The sequence below is a fragment of the Maniola hyperantus genome, chromosome 17, assembly GCF_902806685.2.
Source record: "Maniola hyperantus chromosome 17, iAphHyp1.2, whole genome shotgun sequence".
Lineage (NCBI taxonomy): Eukaryota > Metazoa > Arthropoda > Insecta > Lepidoptera > Nymphalidae > Maniola > Maniola hyperantus.
This window is the reverse complement of record NC_048552.1, coordinates 10,180,178-10,192,258: the sequence shown is the minus strand read 5'-3', so window position 1 is coordinate 10,192,258 and position 12,081 is coordinate 10,180,178. Positions and strand designations below refer to the sequence as shown.

The 12,081-nt window shown below is 38.0% G+C and overlaps 1 protein-coding gene across 2 annotated transcripts in view; it reads right to left on the bottom strand.

The window, feature by feature from the left end:
- Nucleotides 1-12,081, bottom strand: part of LOC117990327 (uncharacterized) — a 39,216-nt gene that overhangs the window by 20,352 nt on the left and 6,783 nt on the right. The window lies entirely within an intron of this gene.

The window sequence follows — 12,081 nt, the reverse complement described above, 5'->3', positions numbered from 1 at the left end:
AACTTTTTAAGCCTTGAGCTATGAAATGAGCTTAAGCTAGGAAGTGAGCTTAAGTTTGTAGGCACTTGGTATTCAGTGATCGAAATCACGAACTTTGGATTCAAGTTAACAGATTGCCGTTTGCTTAGAATAAGTTCAGATTTGTATTCAGTGTCCCAAAAACGTCCGGAATCAAGTAAAAAGTTTTTTAAAAAAATTAATTTATTATTATTTATGTTATTTTCTTGATTTCTTACCACTTTTAGATACGGAAAACATTAATTAGGTACTTCCTATCTTATAATTTTAAGTAGGTACCTAACTTATTTAAAGAGGAAGCAATCAATCTCTTTCAGATATGGTAAAAGTCTAAAACCCGACTACGATCTTCTTAAAAACGCTGAAATATAGTAAAATTGGGTTTCTGTCGCTTTGTATATGTTAATAGAATACAATATTTATATTTATGAACTCAGAAATTCCTCTTTCATATTTTGACAACCCACTCGATACAATAGCAAAAAAATTTTTGGAGACCCCCACTTTTTTAGATGTAACATACGTCAGATAAATTTTTTTCGTATAAAATGTAGCCTATGTCACCCGGCCCATAGCAACGAACCAATTGACACCTCATTCATCAAAATCGGCCTAGTAGTTTAGCCGCTACAGTGGAACACACATAAATACAAACTTACATACATACAAACATAAATGCATACATACATACATAGACTGCCAAAAGCCCTTTCTTTTGGTTTTGTCGTAGTCGGGTAAAAAGTTAGTGGCAAAGTCGTAAACATAAAATGTAACTGCATGTTGCATGTCCACCTGGCACACTTGTGTATGCGGATGGGCGGAACGGATCGACAATGCAACACTGAAGATGACGCCATCGCCACCGGCGAGCGGTTGTGTGGTTTATGCTGACCGCACATTACTACAGCAGCCGCAGAAACCGCACCGCAAAGCTCAATCAGTTTTTGATAACAAAATGAAAACGACGCCAGGAATGGATCGACAATACAACACTGAAGATGACGCCATCGCCACCGGCGAACGATTGTGTGGTTTCTGCTGATCGCACATTACGACACAAACCGCAAAAGTACGCATCAAAACAGCGCCAAGCTCAAGAAGCTTAAATGTTGGAGGGTACACTAATGGCGTTATTGTAATTTCTTTTGCGGCATCATTTATCCATTTAACAGGGAATCTAAATGACTGAAATATCAATTAAACCGCTACATTTTCTCATTTATTACGATATTTTGATTGTGGTGTACAGTAAAGTTCATTTTTATTTCATTTTATTTTGCGTGTAGATTTTTTTAACATAGACGCCACTAAGAAAGGATTTCCAGAAATTCTCCCAAGCAAAGTCTACAATTATCGCCTGACCGTCTGACCACTTTAGCAGCCATAGCAGATTCAGAAGAAGTACGGATCTTTATGGCAGCTATAAAACACTCAATGATTCCGTCAGGAGTCTGGAGTCTGGACTCCGAGGCTAAAAATCAAACGTTATATTGAAAAAAGGTGACTCGAGCATAGTGCTGTATTCCGCATTTTTAGTTGGTTCTGAAAAAATGAATTTGGCGTGCGGCTGGTCCTCAATGTGCGACCAGCATTCGATGATCGGTATCAAATTCACAACTTTCGGTTGCGAAAAATCACACGATGATATTGATATGAGTTCTAGCACGTATCTATTGTCTATTGCTAAATAGTTTCTATCTTGAGCTAGCCTGCAGATTTCTGGATTTCATCTGGTGCAGTGATGCGATAGCTCGGCTTACCTCAAGATATAATATGTTGAGTTCGGTTCCCGACATGAATTGAATCCAGAACCCAGACTAAGAGCTAATTTAGAGAAAAGCGATATCGGACTTATAACTATGTGTCTTTGTGTAATAAAAATCTGTTATAATATACATTACAGATTTTTATCAGTAGTGGGCCCCCGATTGAGGTATAATGCCAAATTTTTCTTTTATCAAAAAAAAATCGAATGCACAACGCAGGGTCGACGAGCAGTTGTTTGACTAAAGCACTAACACCTGTATTCGACCGCGCTCGACCGCACAGTGTGGATTCCACCAATCACAATAAGATTATTAAAAATTGACGTGACACACAGTAATCTGATTGGTGGAACTTACACTACGTTAGTACTATTAAATATATTCTACACTGCGTTCGAGCGCACTGTGAGACCTCATAGTAATGATTGTAAATACGGGTGTAAGACATCATTAAAAAAATAAACTGTGCAAAAGCAAAACAAAATCTTAACAGGGTCACCGCTTAACCATTAATAATGTAAAAAAAATTCAATACCACCGACGCCACCGTGGGATAATCGCGGGTCGCACACCAACTAACTGGTTATTGTGCCGTTTATACATAGTTCAGTTACTTTTAACTATTTCCTCCGCGCCGATTAACTTTGAACTAACTTCAGATACAAATGCCAGTTCAACCGTGACACTTCTTTACTTTATCTCCGAACAGTTAAGCAATGAAATGCTTTCTGTATAAGTATAGACGTAATTTGGAGATTATATAAGTCTGATTAAAAAAGGATTGAAAAAAGCTGGATTCAGGTCAGTCAGGCCGCATTGTATAGAAACGCTCAATCGCTTGGCGTAGGCTTATTTTTTTTAATTCAGATACAAGTTAGCCCTTAACTGCAATCTCACCTGGCGGTAAGTGATGATGCAGTCTAAGATGGAAGCGGGCTAACCTGGAAGGGGTATGGCAGTTTTTATTAAACCCATGCCCCTTTGGTTTCTACACGGCATCGTACAAGAACGCTTAATTGCTTGGCGGCACGGCTTTGCCGGTAGGGTAGTAACGAGCTACGGCCGAAGCCTCACACCAGACCAAATTTAAAATTGTATATAAAATTCCAAATCCCTATCAGGAATCGAACCCGGCAAACCTCCCACTAATAAGACCACAGTGTTTACCATGGCGCCAAGGTAGGATAATAATTGGCCGCAGCCAAAGCCTCCTCCAGACCAGACTTGAGCGAATATTGAAGTTATTAAATCCCAAATGTAAGAATCGTCAAGATCAACCCTTTGCCAGCTCACTACTAAGGTATGAGAAGGTTTTTTTTTAAATTTATAGACTAGCGCTTGGCTGCAGTCAGACCTGGTGGCAAGTGATGATGCAACCTAAGATGGAGCGCGCTTGCCTAGAAGATGCTTAAGTGCGAATTGACGATGTTCCTCGACGACGTTCTTTCACGATGGTTTTTCTTTCACCGTTAAAGCCTGTGATATTTAATTGCTTAGCACGGACATAACTAACTTCGAAAAGTTAGAAGTACGTGCCCGAGCGCACCACACTGGACCCCCAAATATAGGAAGGTAAGGCCCGGTATCCACCTAAGCGGAGCGGAGAGAAGATGTGTACAGTAAACCAATCCGATTTTTAAAAAATGACGTGATAATTTTTTCACGTCATCTATTTTGAATCTGATAGGTCGATTGAACGCATCTCCTCTCCTCTCCGCTTAGGTGGATACCAGGCTTAACACGTTAATATAAAAACTTACAACTTCCAAAGTTATCCAATGAGACGGATAAAAAAAGCAGTACCTACCTAGTTATGTAGGTAGTAGGTACCTACCACTGAACTATGCAGCCAAGAATTAGTCATGAGTCATGAACGTGGCCATGACTAACCCGGTCACGATTCTGCTCCGAGACCAAAATCTTCGGTTCTCAGGTTTTAAAGAGTGGACCATTAACTGCAAAATCGATTTTTTTCACTCGTAACCAAAACTTTAGAGGCGGCTCCAAGCAATTTAATAGTTACTCGATCCAAAGATATAAATTTCCGAATTCAAACGAAAACTGCAAATCTGTAAACTCAAACAGCAAATCAATGGCGATGAGTGTAGCTTCGTAAAAAGTAGACAAAAGTCACCCCTATCTAACAGTTAACATAATAGACCTACTCTTATATTCTCTTTATATTTTTTTTGGGTTCCGTACCTCAAAAGAATAACCAGAACCCTTATAGGATCACTTTGTTGTCTGTCTGTCTGTCGGTCTGTCAAGAAACCTACAGGGTACTTCCCGTTGACCTAGAATCATGAAATTTGGCAGGTAGGTAGATCTTATAGCTGACATTTGGGGAAAAATCGGAAAACAGTGAATTTGTGGTTACATCACACAAAAAAAAATTGTGGTCATGAATAAATAACTATATCAAGTGGGGTATCATATGAAAGGTCTTCACCTGTGCATTCTAAAACATTATTTTTATGTATCATAGTTTTTGAATTATCCTGCAAAATGTCGAAAAAATGCGACTGCACTACGGACCCCTCGGTGCGCGAGCCTGACTCGCACTTGGCCGCTTTTTTCCTATTAGTAACAGGTTCAATTTCCGTAACAAAAATTAAGAAGTACCTAAATATCGCAATGCAATTTACTATGGGATTCATTATCACGAGGAACGTCACTTATAATTTGTTCGCGTAGATTCAGATTTTTATTTAGGTTTTAGGCCGGGGCGGGACAGCTAGCTGCTAGACCTGACTAGATGCGACGCTGCTTTTATTAATTCAATATACCTACTCGTAACTAATAAAAGCAACGACGTCGCATCATCAGTTTCATCATAACACAAAATTGGGATATAATTAAGAGATTAGATTAGAGAAAGCCGCAAGATAAATAGCTTACTGATAATTTCAAAATGCATTATAAACCAAATCTCGCGCTTACATAAGGTGGTGTCGGATGTTTTGTTTAGAATAGAAAGCATCACCAATAGCCCGCTACCTAATTTTAACGTCAAGAAGATAAGCTTACATAAATTCGATGCTGTCTAACCATCAATTTTCGTTATATTTTTTGATAGTCAACGATGTAATGGCGGGTGCACATTATTCCAACACCAGGACTAGGTCATCAATCGTCACGTCTTTTCAGACATGGAGGTTTCCTCACGATGTTTTCCTTCACCGTTAAAGTAAGCGATAGCGCACATAGCTAACTCCGCGCTGCATGTCTTAGATCGTACCCTCGATCCTCCGAATAGGTAGCCGACGTCTTAATCACTAGGTTGTCACCCCTTTATTAAATATAGCCATCTAATCTACTTAGGGTGAGATCTATAGACCGCACTCTGACTTAGCTTAGACTTAAGACAGAGTTAAAACGGGACAGATGTATATCTCTCACATAAATATTTTTCATTTTAACTCAGTCTTAAGTCTGAGCAAAGTCAAAGTACGCTCTATAAATCTGAGTCTGGTTGCTAGTTTATGAAATACAGTCAACAGTGTTTTGAATCACATAAAGTGCAACGAATAGTGACGCGACAGCAATTCAGTCGTAATAGCTGAATATTGGGCATCAGTCTACATTTCAATCCAATGGTATTTGACAGCTAGTCAAATCAGTAACTTTTTATCAAACGTCAAAACGCGCGCTTAGTATGTGAGATTCTATGAAATACCGGTATGACTAATTGTGACGCCACAATCATTTGACGCATTTTTTTAGTTTAATCGATAACTTTAAATGGTTACCACACATAAAAAATAACAAAGGGCGTGGATTTTACGTATTTTGGAAGACCCTCTATTTAATAATCACTGAGAAATAATTTATTTTTGACATAGTAAAATACCGTATTGTAATTTCGCATTTGACTTGTCTAGGCAGGCGTACAATCCGGTGGCATTGTAGACCCGTATTTGAAAAAATCAATGATCTAAAAATAACCGCATTTATAGCAACGAATCAATGCGTTCTAGTCCTGTGCGGGATTCAGGAACTAGAAAAATGTGAACCGGCTATTACATTTTTTAGGGTTCCGTACCTCAAAAGGAAAAACAGAACCCTTATAGGATCACTTTGTTGTCTGTCTGTCTGTCTGTCTGTCAAGAAACCTACAGGGTACTTCCCGTTGACCTAGAGTCATGAAATTTGGCAGGTAGGTAGATCTTAAAGCTGATATTTGGGGAAAAATCTGAAACCCGTGAATTTAGGGTTAGATCACACAAAAAAAATTAAATTGTGGTCATGAACTAATAATTAGTACTTTCAACTTTCAAAGTGAGTGACAATATCAAGTGGGGTATCATATGAAAGATCTTCACCTGTAGTTTCTCAAACAGATTTTTATTTATTTTTATGCATCATAGTTTTTGAATTATCGTGCAAAGTGTCGAAAAAATACGACTGTAGTACGGAACCTTCGTTGCGCGAGCCTGACTCGTACTTGGCCGGTTTTTTATTAGTCAGGAGGTAATACGATGCAGCAATCGGCAAATAGTTCGGTGAAAGTGAAATTTCGATACTGTTTTAGACAATGCCTTCATTGAATGGTCTTGTACAGAAAAGGCTTTTGTTACACGCATCAATCATGTGCCGGTGAGACTCTTCGCGTCATCTCTGATTTCAGCTATTCGATGCAGCTTGAAGTAGATACCCACACGTATAATATAACTAGCTGAACCGTCCCGGCTTCGCTCGAGTGGCATATTTGAAAATCGGCGAGCGAATGGAAAATTCAAAAACCAATAAGTAAATAAATAAAGTAAACATCTCAATTTTAAGCTCCTTCATTCGATTTTGGAGAACCTGAAGAAATGTACTGCTCTTCTGTCTAAATTCTAGTTACGATAAATGCTATATTTATCGTAATTTTTAAGTAATTTTCTTCAAATGTGGGTTAAAATAAAAATGTAATCTTCCTCTATGTAGGTTATCAATAAAAATAGATTCCAATTATCACCAAGCAAAAAAAACCTTCTAAATACAAAGAATACAATATATAAATTATAGAATTGAATGCCAGCACACAAAAAGTGGTTTGAAAACGTTATTCGATAGATTAAAGTGAAATAGCGAAAACAATTTTCTAAAGTAAAAGTACGAACTGTCTCATTCGGTACCATTCATCTGATTGTAAAGTGACACAGACCACGAAGCTGTGTGATCTACTGTATGGTTTGTTCGCTTAGAAAATTCCGATTGTGCAGTCATTCAGATTCTTCGTCGTTTCAACCGGTGGAGGTCCAACGTCTCTTAAAGAGATTTCGCACCTGCTTTGACCCTGATCCGAGGAATTGCGTGTTGCGTTGCGTGCGTGAAGAGCTTTACATCAAAACGAACCAAGAAGATAGAGCCTCAATAGCTCAACTGGTAAAGGAGTGGACTGAAAACCGAAAGGTCGACGGTTCAAGCCCCGCCCGTTGCACTATTGTCGTACCTACTCCTAGCACAAGCTTCACGCTTAGTTGGAGAGGAAAAAGGGGAATTTAGTCATTTAACATGGCTAATGTTCTTTTATAAAAATAAAAATAAAGATATCCAAGAGATCTGTTCTAATGGCTGCCTAGTGCGCAGGGGTTGTTTTTTGTTTTCGTAATCGGATATTTCTAAGTGAACAGATCTTACGGATACAACGGGAAAAATAGTAGGTATCATTTCGCTTGATTAACGCATAAGTATGCTGAATATTAAGTAAACCTCATTAATGCGAAGATCGCCGCAAAAACTGGACTAAACCACGCAAAGTCTGTAATGCTCGTGATAAAAAGTCGAAAAATGCAATGAAACCGACATGCCGTAATATGTAAAGATGTAATAAGTTAGTTAAGCGCAAGCAATGACAACAACAATGGTTCCGTAGATTACTAATCCGTACTCAGGTATAATACCATACCTATACCTAGCGTTGTCAGGCGTCCGGACAAGCCGGACACAGTCAGGCTTTTTGTCAAATTAACTGTGTCTGGCCTTTCCGGCTTTTGTTAGGCTTTTTTCAATTAGATCATTTGAATAATTTTCATGTTCATCCTTCATCACCCTTCGGTACGGCTGCCATCCGTCCGGGTTTCCTCGGATTTGTCCTAGTTTGGAAGACGTCCGGGGAGCGTCCGGGTGGGGTTTCAATTGTAATCCGGGTTTTCGATCAGATCCCGTTCCCATAATTTATGTAAATCAAAGCTATGGGTTAGGTATTTCACCGCACGCACTGCCGACGCTATTTTACTACGCGAGCGGCGAGCGGGGGTGGGGCGCGTTCAACCGACGCATGGCGTCATATTCTGGCGAATGTCGAGCGCGAGCGATCTATTTAGCCGCGTAGTAAAATGTTACATGTGTTCAAGTTTTAGTTCTGATTATAGTCTCTTTTAAAATTTGAGGACACAAAAACGATTAAACACACTATTTCATGCAACAAAAGAGGCTTAAAATTAATGTTTACTTCTATCAAGTACGGAGTAAAATATATTTTAATCAAGATGTAAGTGAATGAAAAAAGTATTGAAATGTCCGGGGTAAAAGCTCCAAAATTCGGGGAACTTACGCTTCCGGTCCTGGGGGGCAGGTTTTAGAGATGGCAGCCCTACCCTTAGGTGATGATTTTATCAATCTATGTATTAAATAAGTAAATAGATAGGTAGGTACTTCTTATGTGTTCATGTACTTATGCCAAAATCTCATTTCCGATCTCCAGTCACGAATTTCCATTTCATGCGTAGTCGCCCATGCTTATCAATTTTTTTTGACTTTGCCGTAGTTAGGTAAAAACTAAAAACATAAAAAATACACATTTTGAATTTTGATATATTATTATGTTAAGTGGGTAACGTAGTAGGTACTTAAATTTTATTAAACACTGCATACGATAACCATACCTACTGTCTTATAAATTATCATGACGCAAATTATTAGACTATAGTATGACTGCACGGTAGAAGAATTTAATAAGGACAATTTGACTACGTAACCCCAAAAATCAAATTGATTACTGAATAGACAATTCGTTGTTATAACTTTCAATTCGCGGAACATTTAAAATTTATTCATAATCGTCAGCTATTGTGACCAATGGAGGCGATTTATTTTCAATATCGAGTCCAAATAAATGTTTATTTTATTTTATTTCGTGTATCATGGTCAATTTCAACTCGATTTTGCTAAAATCCAAAGCGAATTCAAACATTGTGGCTAATTCTCTTGTACACAATCTCTAAACTAAACTAAAATGGCACGTCTACATCTATTGCTATTCCTTTCATAATGTTACTTGCGAAAAAGGATAGCACTAGATTTAGACCTGTTAATTTAGTTTAGTTTAGAGATTGTGTACAAAAGAATCGGCCCCACTGTTCATTATATCCGGACTCCGGAGTACTACTTGTGATGAGACAAGTTTAGTTTTTTTAGGGGTTATTTATTACATAACGCATCTCCAATGTACATAAGGAATTTTGATAAAGTAAATAAGTACCTAAGCCTTTCTTGTTGGTCTAGGTAGAAAACGTGCGCGACAGGTCGAGATGGCAATCGGGGTATGAGGCAGGGGGACGCCCCGCACTAACACGGTGCTATAACCAGAGATAATTTATTACACTATAACTATAGCTGTCCGTCACACCAGGTGTGTTAACATAGGACACAGACTGGCTTAGGACCATTGACACGTCAAGGCGTACCAGGAACTACAATAGATCAACCACAGTTATTTTTGTGTGAGATCAACCATTACGATTGGTTCATTCCACTCATCTTCCTCGCTCGATCTCAGGCGGATACCTATCCTTCACCGCGATTATCTTGCACAAATGATATTTTCTCATTTAGCTCATTTATAAAGAACTAGATGATGCCAGCGACTTCGTCCGCGTGGATTTAGGTTTTTAAAATCCCGTGGGAACTCTTTGATTTTCCACGATTAAAAGTAGCCATCTCTTTTCCAAATTTCATCGAAATCGGTGAAACGGGTAAGCCGTGAAAAGCTAGCAGACAGACAGACAGTCAGACTTTCACATTTATAATATTAGTATGGATTGCATATAAACCATTGACAACAAAACTAACAGATTTAGATATTATGGAGTATGGACAAATATTTTTTTTAACTGTAAATTTAAATCAAAATATTCAAATCTACATACCTACCAACAATCACTTCCTTTCCGATTGTAACCAGGTCAATCATTAAGTCTTTCCGATTAGTTCCAATAGTTATAGTAATTTTATATTTGGTGCTTGTCGGTTGACCAACATCTCACAATAGGTATTTAATAATTACAAATATCATTATGGCACATTAATATGCCAATAATCAGTAATCACTACAGTTATTATTTACCATAATATTATAACTTTTTAACTGCTAACAATTTATAACTGCTAAATAACTAAAAGATTTTTAAACAAGGTTTTTTTTCTTACTCGTAAATAAATGACCTAGGTATATTTTATTAAAAAAGTGATACTTAGATAAACAAATTAAACACTAATGTAATAGGCTAAGAGCCAGCGCGTGCCAGAACTTACTTATTTTATAAAAGCTGAAAGTTTCTGTGTCATATTGTCCCCAACTTCGGAGAAACGTTTGTTTGGATCAATGGTCGCTTTGGGAGATAACAGGTAAAAAAGGTGTAAAAAAATCTTACATCAAAGTACTTATAAAGTCTAATTTTTTATATTTTCTTCAGAATAGTACTAGAAATCACGTCATACATTGCCAGACACTTAGTATGGTGGCAACCCCCTGCCAGACACCTTTAAAATTTAATAAATTATTGGGTGTCTGGCGGGGGTTCCCACGACACGACGCGCCGCCGCCATATTACCTAGCTATCAAAGTAAATGAAGCCTAGTTTGAGTTTTTATAAAGAAAGACGCTCGGTTTCGTGTGTGCTGCGCCTAGAGCCCTAATTAACTACAGACCTATTTAGCCAACTAAAAACGCACAATACCCGTGACCAATGATTATTCTCCTTTCCACAATGCGTCTGGAATGTAACCTCTATTGGAATTAAATGAAAAGGCTTAGCGCGACCGATTGTTGAAATTTTAGGTGGAGACCTCGTTCACAATACGCCGATGACGGAACATCTCTATAGAGACAAATCACAGCCAGAAATAGTCCTCATAGCTCTATAGATTCCAGCCTAAGTAGATTACATCAAAGCCTTCGTCAACAATAATGATTTAGATTAACTCAATGCATGATAGCAATGCAAAGAATCATATTTTAAGGCTCAATTTAAATTGATACGGAATCGAAGCGAATATCCAAACTACTACATAGCATAATATTCACTTCTATTCTATCTCCACATTGACCAATTTCTACCGGGAAAGAAAATTCCCCCGAATTCACAGACATTCCTGCGAATTTTGGGAAGTTACGACTTACGTGGTGGAGATAGATGATAACGCTCTTTGAAAAGAGCACCCGCCGAGTTTCTTGCTGGTTCTTCCCGGTAGGAAAGGCATTAAAAACCAGTGGTAAATGCATTTGACGATTCAAAGTACTTGTAAAAATTTAATTTAATAAAAATAAAAAATAAATATATTTTAGAAATTCGTAGAGCCTAATGCCGCGACCGGGGTTTCCTTTGCCGAAGTGTTGATTCGGTACCGGCAAATCTCGTTTCGAATTCTTTACAGATTAGTGATAAGACAAAAATGGGCGCCAAAGAAAAAGTGAAAGATTAAAATCTATTTGGGGCACAGCATGGATTAATTTTCTGGTTGCGTTTCCTCATTTCATTTCGAGCTGGTAAAAATATCGTCTCATTATTCATAATACTGAGGTAGATGATTACGATCGCCTCTTGGCTATTCAATAGTCTATTAAAGTTGTTCAATCATTGTTCAATTACGAAACAATTACAGAATTTCTGCATTATTCGATCATTCGATTTCGATTCGTGTCACGTAAATAATATGAAATGTTCATCGGCCGTTGAAATGATAGAAAAGTCTGTAATTTGGAATAGACTTAGAGACCGTGAGGGCCAGAACTTCGTTGTTTTATAAAAACTGGAATTTTCTGTGCGTATTGTCTCCAATACAGGTAGGGACGATCAACGACTGTGAAGTTTGGATCATGGTAGCTTTGGCAGATAACAGATAATAAAGACGTAATATAAAATCTTTCGTCAAAGTTTAAAGTCTATTTTTAGGGTTCCGTACCTCAAAAGGAAAAAGAGAATCCTTGTAGGATCACTTTGTTGTCTGACTGTCTGTCCGTCCGTCTGACCTCTGTCGTGTCTGTCAAGAAAACTTAAAACTGAAAACAGTCATAAAATGTAGTAGGTAG